Here is a 12,341-nt window from a genome sequence, read left to right as displayed (position 1 = left end):
CACTAAAACGATGATGTTGTAGTTTATGGCCTAAATTTACCTGATGTTTTATGAATTCAGTTTATCAAGAGCCTATGGCTTTGTAACCGAATCCATACTGTGAAGCAACCTTTAATGCTAGATTTTTAATCTAGATCTTTAACTCTTTACTCTTTAGATTCACCTTTATTTAGGGTCACTTATAAATAAATAAGTTAGAAGTTCAGTACTTCCTCACTTTCTTTTAACTTTTGCTTTATTAGGCCACACTGAGCCACCTGCGATGGCAGAAAGCTTTCCTCTATGCTCAGGGTGAGGTACTCTGCGTGCTTTGCCTCCCTGATGGTATCAGTACAGTGGTCAAGACCCTGAGTTCTGGATCCAGAATGTCCAGGGTCATAGCCTATCATTTCAGCTGGTTGTGTGACCCTGGGCAATTTAACGACACAGTGCCTCAGTTTTGCACCTATAAAATGGGGATAATTACCACAAAGTAACTCATAGGATTTTTATGAGATTAAATGAGATAAAGTATTAAAAAAAAAAAAACCCTCAGTTCAGTGGCTAGCCGGTTAGAAGAAGTCATAATGACTTTTTAAAATTTGAGGTTTCTTGAGGTATAATTGACAATTTAATATTTTTAATTACTCTTCAGACCTATATATGAGAATGAAATATTTACCAATACATCAGAAACTCAGGTTTGTAGGAGACTGCCTATTAGGAGATGCATGCTGAAGCCTCGACATAAAAGTTTCAAGATGTATATAAGTGACTTTCAAATGCTATAGCAGATAGAAAAATTATATCAAAAATATATTAAGGTAGAACAAATATGATGAAATGTTAATACTTGTCAATGTATGTAGGATATGAGTGTTTGCTTATTATTTCAGGTTTTCTGTAGGTTTGAGACCTTTCCTGGTAAATACGGAGGACGGGCATTCTCTCCCCAGTTCTCTCAGCATCCCATTTTTCTTTTCATTCCTCCCTCCTTTCTCTCATCTGCCCCAGATTCTCTCCTGTCTCTCCCACGAGGGCCTCTTGTCTCTGCTCATCTACAGGTCATCTCCTTGTTATGCCCTTACGACTAGCAGCAGCGTATTGCCAGTATAAGTGGTTAAACATACAGCTCTGGAGCCAGACTGTCTGTGTTGGCGTATCTGCTGTCTCTCTTACTGTGTGACCTTGGGCAAATTACTTTTAAACTCTCTGTGGCTCCTCCAAATGGTTGTGAGGAGTGAAGAAACAATGAGTATCTATAAATAATTAGAAGAGGGCCTAGAATCTTGAGAGCTTTCTGTAGGAATTTGCCATAATGCCACTATCCTCCTGGTGTCCCTTCTTTTCTGTTCAGCAATGATGGGCCCTGCAGCCTTCCTCCTGAGGACAGGTATTTGAGGGAAGATTGCAAATGCTTCTTACTTAATACCTTTTTTTTTTTTCCAACACAAAGGAATTGAAATGAGCAAAAATCCTCCTGAAAAATGTTTCCACGTTTAGAAGAAATATATTCTACTCTGTTTTTGCTTTCCTGTTACCCTCTGAAGAGATAATTGTTTAACAGTAAATGTAGACCATGGCATTAACACCTTGTCTGCACTGTCTTAACTTCCTCTTGAAATGGCACAGCCCTTCTTCCCATGTGAAGCCAGTCTGTCACCTGTGCTGGAGATCCCAGCCTCCTTGCCTTCTCAGGAGCCACGCATTCTCATTTATTCCTTATTCCTCTAGTACTCACCTTTCCCTCCCATCCCATCTTTACCATGAACATTTAGCTCCTTCTCATCTTAAGTTGGGCTTCCCTGGTGGCTCAGATGGTAAAGAATCTGCCTGCAATATGGGAAACACGGGTTTGATCCCTGGAGAAGGAAGATCCCTCGAAGAAGGAAATAGCAACACACTCCAGTATTCTTGCCTGGAGAATTCTATGGACAGAGGAGCCTGGCAGGCTACAGTCCGTGGGGTCGCAAAGAGTCAGACACGACTGAGTGGCTAACACTTTCATCTCAAGTCAGATGAGGGACCCTCCCTAGACTCCATATCCCCTTTGAGCCACTGTCCTGTCTTTCTGCTTCACATGGTATTTCTGGAAAGGTATTTTCCTCTTCCAGTTATTTCTCAGTCCGCTCCAGTGGCTTCCCTGTTTCCAGTTTAACAAAACGGCTGTTACTAAGGGGACCCATAACCTCTGTGTCACTAAATGCATGGGCATTTACTTTGACTTACAGAAACATTCAGCAGCAGTGTAATCTCCTTCTTGAGACCTCTCTATTCATCATTGGCTGTCTGTTGTTCTGTCAATAATGAAGTACTGTGTCTTTGACCCAGGAGGCTCAGGTCTCACGCTAGCTTCCATGAAACAGTGTCTAACTTCTGACTTGTGAATAGGCCAAAATCCAGTCCCAGACATGACACCATTGTATTCCTAGCAGTTCCAGAGTGCTTGGCATGAAGTAGGTGTTCAATATTTGTGAGCTGGATGGATGGACAGACAGATGGACTTTCTCAGTTCTGCCAAGATACTGCAGGGATCAGACCTGAAGAGCCAACCATGTTCTGGATTCATTCTGGGGTCATGGGGGGAGACAGCTGAGAGAACATGAACGTTAATTTGATCTGAAGTTTCTCTGGGCTTATGTGTCTCATTGGAGAGTATTTTGAACAGCCAGCTTCTCTTCTGAAATGTAAACCATCTGACAGAGGTAATCCTATTAGTTCCATTTTATTCTGAATTACTTGAATCCGTGTAATGTTTTAATATTTAGCTGAGTGTAGCAATAGTGCGTGGGGAGGGTTGATGTGGGAGGTCTGCAGCCTGGAGTGGGCAGAGGCCTGGGTTCTCTTTCAAAGGGGGAATTCTGGATATTCCTGGGTTTCTTGGAGAGGATATGACGGTGGGGGAACCAGGAAGTGAGAATGAGAAGTGGGTAACAGCAAAGGCACATTTGGTCGGCCTCAAGATCTACCCAGAGCCTGCCAGCAGTCACTGGGGACATGCCATAGACGTTCATCTCTGAAGCTCCTGGTGACAGAAAGCTTCAGACTGTAATTGTCCCTGTTGGGATGGATTGTTCCCCTTTTACAAAGTAACATAAGCATAGTTTTTGCACATAGAATATAATTATTTTCAGGACAGATAAAAGAGTGAAAAGAATGAATGAAAAAATTTATACCTACTAAGATTTCTTGAATTAGATGCTGAATAATGTGTGGAAAGGCCAACAGCCTTTATGTTGACAGAGGGGTTCTTGGAATAGACAAAGGAGACAAGAATTATCTAGGGTTTGACTATCAACAGGAGGGATATCACCCCTAAGGAGGTAAAAGTTGGTTCTTGGTGGGGGAAAAAGAGTTTAGCTATTCAGTGGCCTGCAGGGTCAGGGTACCTAAACAGAAATACAGTATATTTGTGGTATTAAGAGTTTTATGGTGGAAGAGGGGATTAGGTAAAAATGTCTTAAAATTCTCTTTACAGGGGTGATAATGAAAAAAAGTTGAGAAAAATGGACTAGATGATTCAGATGGAAGCATAACGTTGACCACCAATAGGCCCTCCTCTTGGGAATATATGTTGACTCAGCAGAAGGAAAGAGATCTCACACATTGTCTGGTGAGTACCCACTGGGAGATCTAAAAGCAGCGGTGGGCAGCTGGGCTGTTCCCTGGAGCTGCTCAGTAGGTGATGAGCTGCTGGCTCCGTACAAATGCAGTGCCCAAGATGCCAAGCTGATGGGTCCCGACACATATGGCCAGCTCCTGGACAAGACACAGCAATAGGAGGGTATGAATCAGGATGGGAGTCAGGATTCCAGTGGCTAACCCACCCACCTTCCACACTCCTGTTCTGACCTCCCTCCATCACTACTCTTCTCTCCTGCTAGCTCTCAAGACTGCCATTATTCGTTTATGCTGGAGGCTGGGGGATCAGTAGCTATGTCAACCAAGTGGATGAAAAGAATGCTAGAAACACAGAACCACATGCTGACATCAAAGACAGAAATGACCTTCAGCCATACGATTTTAGTGTAGAATGCCAGATAATTCACTCTAATATCTGTGAAGTCAACTTAAAATGCAACAGACTTTAAGCTTGCCTAATCCCTGCTTCTGAATAGGACCTGGACAGGCAGTTCCTTAACAAAATAAAAATGGAGACAGTGTCAGGTACGTCAGGATACTTAGTTCTTGCGTGCATGCTGAGTCACTTCAGTCATGTCTGGCTCTGTGTGATCCTATGGACCAGAGCCCACCAGGCTCCTCTGTCCATGGGGTTCTCCAGACAAGAAGAGTGGGTTGCTGTCCCCTCCTCCAGGGGATCTACCCAACTCAGGGATCGAACTGGCACCTCTTAGGTCTGCCTGCATTAGCAGGAGGGTTCTTTATCGCTCATGCCACCTAGGAAGCTTAGTTCTTATCCCATAGGTATTCAGCCTCTGGCTTCTGGTTTCTGAGTTGCTTACAAGTCTAGACACTGCTGTCAGTTTGAAAATGGCGGTGTTGTTTCAGAGGGGCTCTCAAGGTGGGGAATGATGGCTTAGCACTGCTCCTCCTTTTGCCCTATCTCTGATGCTCATTAAGGTCGTGCTAGAGGGGAAAGGTCTGATTAGATAACAAATGTTGCTACTTCTAGAGCCCTACTACATGTCAGACACTGTTTTAAGTGCTTTATAAAAATATTTATTAATTTACTCCTCGTAACCAAACAGCCCTGCAAAGGGAGCAGTACTACTACAGATGGAAAGCTCAGGGACAGAAAAGCTAAGTCATTGTCCAAGGTCACACAAGTGGCAGCACTGGAATTTGAACCCAGACCCTCAGTACCCACAGACCTGGCTGTAACTCTGCTGTTTCTCTCCCTAACTTAACAGTGTCTTTGAAGTCATGGATGAATGCACTGACAATGAAATTGCTCTTAACACCATGTACTTTGGATTTTTATGTAAGTAGAACACTGGATCAGTATCAGCACCCCCTACACAATTGAATCCTTCAGGCCACTTATGTAATGGACTAATCGCTGGATACATGCTGCCCTCTTGTGATGGAAATAATCCCAGTATGACCTTCCCCAGGTCTCTGGAATACACCTACTTCCTTTGGTCCAGTCCCATGGTTGTGGCTGGCAGAGGATGTGTGGGCTTTGAAGAGTCAGACTTGGGTCACCCGACATTCTCCAGGGTGTTCCTCACCTTGAGACTGTCAGTCAGTGAGACTTGAAAACAGGAGTCCCGAGTTTTGGAGCTTTTCGCATCATTGGTATATAAAAATAAGACCAGACTTCCCAGAGCAACACTTAAGATACCCCACCTAAGTCCTTGGGGAGCAGAGTTCATTTTGTTTAACTTGCCCTAGTGGATTGAGATCAGGTTTAATAGGCTTGGCAAAAAAAAAAAAGGTCAACTGGAGAATGAACTGGAGGTTACAGACTGTCAGAACAGAAGGGAAAATAAAGCCAGCCAGAAGGCCTGTGTTCTAGTTCTTGCTCTACAGATAATGTGTGTGACCTTGGGCAAGTCTCTTTTGCCCTCTGAGCCAGTGTCCTCACTGGCATGGTAAGAAGGCTGAACTTACCAGGGCCTGTCTGTGGCGGTAGCATCCCTGTGTGTGTGGGCAGGGCCTGGGTGCCATCTAGGGTACAGGTCCAAGGCAGGGAGTCTCATTCCTATTCAAAGGAGATAGTACATTGTTCTCTAACTTCCACCCACTTCCAAACCATTTATTAGACTCCTAAACCTGATGGATTCATGTAGATTGAAAAAAAAAATTAAAATTCACAGCAAGAATCTTTGACTTGCTAATCCCACTCCAAAGAAATAATCCTAAAGAAACTTTTTTACTTCCATAGAAATGTCTATAATAATCATCCCTACAGCCAGTCTGGACACCTGAATGTCTAATACCTGGGACATAATTAAGCAAATTAACATAACAATACAATACAAATGATAATTATAAAGATTAATAACTGTGGGAAAACTAAATAAATTATAAATGTTCACTGTTCCTAAAAAAGGAAATTCTGACATAGATGAACTTTGAGGACATCATGCTAAGAGTCACAGAAAGACTCTGTTTGGCTTTACTTATGTGAGGGAACTAGAATAGTCAAAATCATAGAGAAAGAAAGTAGTAGGTGGTTGCCAGAAGTGGGGCCAGGAGGAATTATGTTTAATGAGCATAGAGTTTTAGTTTTATAAGAAGAGTAATTCTGGAGATGGGCATTGGTGATGGTTACACAACATATGAATGTGTTTATACCACTGAAATGTATAGAAATGATTAAGATGATAAATTGTATATTACATGTATTTTACAGTAATAAAAGTCTCCATGTAGGCAAAATAGGGAAAAATGACATGCAAAAATTAAGTTGCTATTAGCATTATTATAAGCATTATTTGCAGAGTACATCACGAGAAATGCTGGACTGGAAGAAACACAAGCTGGAATCAAGATTGCTGGGAGAAATATCAATAATCTCAGATATGCAGATGACACCACCCTTATGGCAGAAAGTGAAGAGGAACTAAAAAGCCTCTTGATGAAAGTGAAAGAGGAGAGTGACAAAGTTGGCTTATAGCTCAACATTCAGAGAACAAAGATCATAGTATCTGGTCCCATCACTTCATGGGAAATAGATGGGGAAACAGTGGAAACAGTGTCAGACACTATTTTTTGGGCTCCAAAATCACTGCAGATGGTGATTTCAGCCATGAAATTAAAAGACGCTTACTCCTTGGAAGAAAAGTTATGACCAATCTAGATAGCATATTCAAAAGCAGAGACATTACTTTGCCAACAAAGGACCATCTAGTCAAGGCTATGGTTTTTCCAGTGGTCATGTATGGATGTGAGAGTTGGACTGTGAAGAAGGCTGAGCGCCGAAGAATTGATGCTTTTGAAATGTGGTGTTGGAGAAGACTCTTGAGAGTCCCTTGGACTGCAAGGAGATCCAACCAGTCTATCCTAAAGGAGATCAAACCTGGGATTTCTTTGGAAGGACTGATGCTAAAGCTGAAACTCCAGTACTTTGGCCACGTCGTGCAAATAGTTGACTCAATAGAAAAGACTCTGATGCTGGGAGGGATTAGGGGCAGGAGGAGAAGGGGATGACCGAGGATGAGATGGCTAGATGGCATCACTGACTCGATGGCCTTGAGTCTGAGTGAACTCTGGGAGATGGTGATGGACAGGGAGGCCTGGTGTGCTGCGATTCATGGGGTCGCAAAGAGTCAGACAGGACTGAGCGACTGAACTGAACTGAAGCATTATTTTCCACAGTTTATTGTGATCCACATAGTCAAAGGCTTTGGCATAGTCAATAAAGCAGAAATAGTGTTTTTCTGGAACTCTCTTGTTTTTTCAATGATCCAGCAGATGTTGACAAGTTGATCTCTGGTTCCTCTGCCTTTTCTAAAACCAGCTTGAACATCTGGAAGTTCACGGTTCACATATTGCTGAAGCCTGGCTTGGAGAATTTTGAGCATTACTTTACTAGCGTGTGAGATGAGTGCAATTGTGTGGTAGTTTGAGCATTCTTTGGCATTTCCTTACTTTGGGATTGGATGAAAACTGACCTTTTCCAGTCCTGTGGCCACTGCTGAGTTTTCCAAATTTGCTGACATATTGAGTGCAGCACTTTCACAGCATCATCTTTTAGGATTTGAAATAGCTCCACTGGAATTCCGTCACCTCCACTAGCTTTGTTCGTAGTGATGCTTTCTAAGGCCCACTTGACTTCACATTCCAGGATGTCTGGCTCTAGGTAAGTGATCACACCATCGTGATTATCTGGGTCATGAAGATCTTTTTTGTACAGTTCTTCTGTGTATTCTTGTCACCTCTTCTTAATATCTTCTGCTTCTGATACCATTTCTGTCCTTTATCGAGCCCATCTTTGCATGAAATGTTCCCTGGGTATCTCTAATTTTCTTGAAGAGGTCTCTAGTCTTTCCCATTCTATTGTTTTCCTCTATTTCTTTGCACTGATCGCTGAGGAAGGCTTTTTTATCTCTCCTTGGTATTCTCTGGAACTCTGCATTCAAATGGGAATATCTTTCCTTTTCTTCTTTGCTTTTTGCTTCTCTTCTTTTCACAGCTATTTGTAAGGCCTCCCCAGACAGCCATTTTGCTTTTTCACATTTCTTTTCCATGGGGATGGTCTTGATCCCTGTCTCCTGTACAATGTCATGAACTTCCATCCATAGTTCATCAGGTACTCTGTTTATCGGATCTAGTCCCTTAAATCTATTTCTTACTTCCACTGTATAATCATAAGGGATTTTATTTAGGTCATACCTGAATGGTCTAGTGGTTTTCCCTACTTTCTTCAATTTCAGTCTGAATTTGGCAATAAGGAGTTCATGATCTGAGCCACAGTCTGTTCCTGGTCTTGTTTTTGCTGACTGTATAGAGCTTCTCGATCTTTGGCTCAGGAAGCAACAGTTAGCAACAGTTAGAACTGGACATGGAACAATAGACTGGTACCAAATAGGAAAAGGAGTACCTCAAGGCTGTATATTGTCACCCTGCTTATTTAACTTTTATGTAGAGTACATCATGAGAAAGGCTGGGGCTGGAAGAAGCACAAGCTGGAATCAAGTTTGCCAGGAGAAATATCAATAACCTCAGATATGTAGATGACACCACCCGTATGGCAGAAAGTGAAGAGGAACTAAAAAGCCTCTTGATGAAAGTGAAAGAGGAGAGTGAAAAAGTTGGCTTAAAGCTCAACATTGAGAAAACGAAGATCATGGTATCTGGTCCTATCACTTCATGGGAAATAGATGGAGAAACAGTGGAAGCAGTGCCAGACTTTATTTTTAGGGGCTCCAAAATCACTGCAGATGGTGATTTCAGCCATGAAAGTAAAAGACTCCTTGGAAAGAAAGTTATGACCAACCTAGACAGCATATTAAAAAGCAGAGATATTACTTTGCCCACAAAGGTCCGTCTAGTTACGGCTATGGTTATTCCAGTGGTCATGTATGGATGTGAGAGTTGGACTGTGAAGAAAGGTGAGCATCGAAGAATTGATGCTTTTGAATTGTGGTGTTGGAGAAGACTCTTGAGAGTCCCTTGGACTGCAAGGAGATCCAGCCAGTCCATCCTAAAGGAGATCAGTCCTGGGTGTTCATTAGAAGGACTGATGCTGAAGCTGAAGCTGCAGTACTTTGGCCACCTCATGTGAAGAGTTGACTCACTGGAAAAGACCCTAATGCTGGGAGGGATTGGGAGCAGAAGGAGAAGGGGACGACAGAGGATGAGATGGCTGGATGGCATCACCAACTCGATGCACATGAGTGTGGGTGAACTCCAGGAGCTGGTGATGGACAGGGAGGCCTGGCATGCTGTGATTCATGGGGTCGCAAAGAGTCAGACACGACTGAGCCAGTGAACTGAACTGAAGCATTATTTTAAAAATTTTAATATTGTCATACTGCTTTTGTAATACAAATGTGACAGAGAGGAAACTGTCAAGGAAAAAAAAAGATCAAGTTATTTTGATATTTGCTATTTGCCCCAAAAAGCACCTAAGTAGATATGGGGAAAATCAGAAACTTGTTTAGCATCCTTGAACTTATTTTATTTTATATTTTTTGAACTTATTTTATAATTTACCTGGTTTAAAATATTTTTTCATTATTCATTCATTCATTTCATTACAAATCACTGGGGGCCTACCCTCTTTTTAGTCCTTAGTGCTTCCGAAAGAGTTTTAAGCTGGTCTGGGTGCAGTTAATTCAGCTTTAAGTCTGTGAGAATCCTGCTGGGATGGCCCCTGGGCCCTGTAGCTCTGCGGCCAGCCCATCTGTGCAGCAACATGAGCTTTGGCCTCCTTACCAGCTAATTCCGCTTTTCATTAAAATTCCTCTCTATGGACCTGAGATGATGGTCATGCTTTTGCCTTTCAGGTCCAGAGCAAGGATTTTTATTCCTGTAAGTGAGCAATTAGTTACTGGAAATAGACATGTGTCACCCCTGGAAGTGGACCAAAACACCAACGAGCCAAATGTGCCTTCCCAGTTGGGGAGCTGAAAGGGACACCTGGCAAAGGCTGGCGGGCCTGGCTTTGTGCGGTGGTGCCAGCTTTGCTCTGTTCTTACTGTGCCGTGAAGACATGGATGCGCCTCCCTCTGTTCAGTGAGTGACACGTAATTGTAAGAATGATGACAACTCATGGCTGTGCTTTTCACTGAAGGTGTCAGGATACTGCAGGAAGCTCAATGCTGTATGCCTCTAGACTTGAATTTGAGAACTTCTAGTGCTATATTTGACCTTGTTGGGACGTTTCCTAAGCCTAAGTGTCAAGGGGATACTGGGGGATGCCACTGTGAGCAGAAATGAGAAACATTGGTTTTACAATTGTTGTTGTTTAGTCGCTAAGTCATGTCCAACACTTTGGGACCTCATGGACTTTAGCCCTCTAGGATCCTCTGTCCATGGGATTTCCCAGGCAAGAATACTGGAGTGGGTTACCGTTCCTTCTCTAGGGGATCTTCCTGATCTAGGGATCAAATCCGAGTTATCATACTGTGTATTGAGCACTGGGGGCTTCCCTGATAGCTCAGTTGGTAAAGAATCCTCCTGCAGTGCAGGAGACCCTGGTTCGATTCCTGGGTCAGGAAGATCCACTGGAGAAAGGGACAGGCTACCCACTCCAATATTCTTGGGCTTCCCTTGTGGCTCAGTTGGTAAAGAATCCGTCTGCAATGCGGGAGACCTGGGTTTGATCCCTGGGTTGGGAAGATGCCCTGGAGAAGGGAAAGGCTACCCATTCCAGTATTCTGGCCTGGAGATTTGGGTCTCAAAGAATCAGACACGACTGAGCGACTTTCACTTTCATTGAGCACTGACCCTGCACCAGCATTGTGCTGATCTCCATGCGGCAGCTCATTTAATCCCCACAACAACTTTGTAAGTCAGTACTCTGGGGTTTCCGTTTTCAAGGTAGAAACTGAAATTCTGACAGTCTTAAGACGTGGCCCAAAGCCCCACAGTGATTTTACATGGCTTATTTTGTAAGTTCCAAGTCGACATGGACATGTAGGTCTGAAACAATCAACTAACATGTCCTGTGGAAACAGTCGTATCCTAAGTTTGTGGAATTCCTCCCCTCCCCAATTTCCTATTATCTTTTTCTCTCCATTTCTCTGCAGAGAAGTTCACCTATGGGCAGTGGAGAACCTTTCCAACAACTTAGCAGTCTAATTTCTCTTTTGTAAGAAAATCCATCATTCACCATCTGGAAGACCAAAGTATTTCCAGGTTAGAATTTAACCCAATACCACACAAATTCAGTTTCCCTTAGAGGCAACAGTTTTAATTTTCATAGTCTCTAGAAGTAGTAATATTTGGTAGTTTCTGGGTTCATTTTATTATTTTTTGTCTTTTATTTATTTAAATTTATTTATTTTAATTGGAGGCTAATTTCTTTACAATATTGTATTGGTTTTGCCATACATCAACATGAATCCGCCCGTGTTCCCCATCCTGAACCCCCCTCCCTCCTCCCTCCCTGTACCATCCCTCTGGGTCATCCCAGTGCACCAGCCCCAAGCATCCTGTATCCTGCATCAAACCTGGACTGGTGATTCGTTTCTTATATTATACATGCTTCATTGCCATTCTCCCAAATCATCCCACCCTTTCCTTCTCCCACAGAGTCCAAAAGACTGTTCTATACATCTGTGTCTCTTTTGCTGTCTCGCATACAGGGTTATCGTTACCATCTTTCTAAATTCCATATATATGCGTTAGTATACTGTATTGGTGTTTTTCTTTCTGGCTTACTTCACTCTGTATAGTAGGCTCCAGTTTCATCCACCTCATTAGAACTGATTCAAATGTATTCTTTTTAATGGCTGAGTAATACTAAATTGTGTGTATGTACCACAGCTTTCTTATCCATTCATCTGCTGATGGACATCTAGGTTGCTTCCATGTCCTGGCTATTGTAAACAGTGCTGCGATGAACATTGGGGTACACGTGTCTCTTTCAATTCTGGTTTCCTCGGTGTGTATGCCCAGCAGTGGGATTGCTGGGTCATAAGGCAGTTCTATTTCCAGTTTTTTAAGGAATCTCCACACTGTTCTCCATAGTGGCTGTACTAGTTTGCATTCCCACCAACAGTATAAGAGGGTTCCCTTTTCTCCACACCCTCTCCAGCATTTATTGCTTGTAGACTTTTGGATCACAGCCATTTTGACTGGCGTGAAATGGTACCTCATTATGGTTTTGATTTGCCTTTCTCTGATAATGAGTGATGTTGAGCATCTTTTCATGTGTTTGTTAGCCATCTGTATGTCTTCTTTGGAAAAATGTCTGTTTAGTTCTTTGGCCCATTTTTTGATTGGGT

This window comes from Ovis aries, chromosome 4 (assembly GCF_016772045.2).
Source record: "Ovis aries strain OAR_USU_Benz2616 breed Rambouillet chromosome 4, ARS-UI_Ramb_v3.0, whole genome shotgun sequence".
NCBI lineage: Eukaryota > Metazoa > Chordata > Mammalia > Artiodactyla > Bovidae > Ovis > Ovis aries.
The sequence above is the reverse complement of the archived record's forward strand: the minus strand, read 5'-3'. Positions refer to the sequence as shown.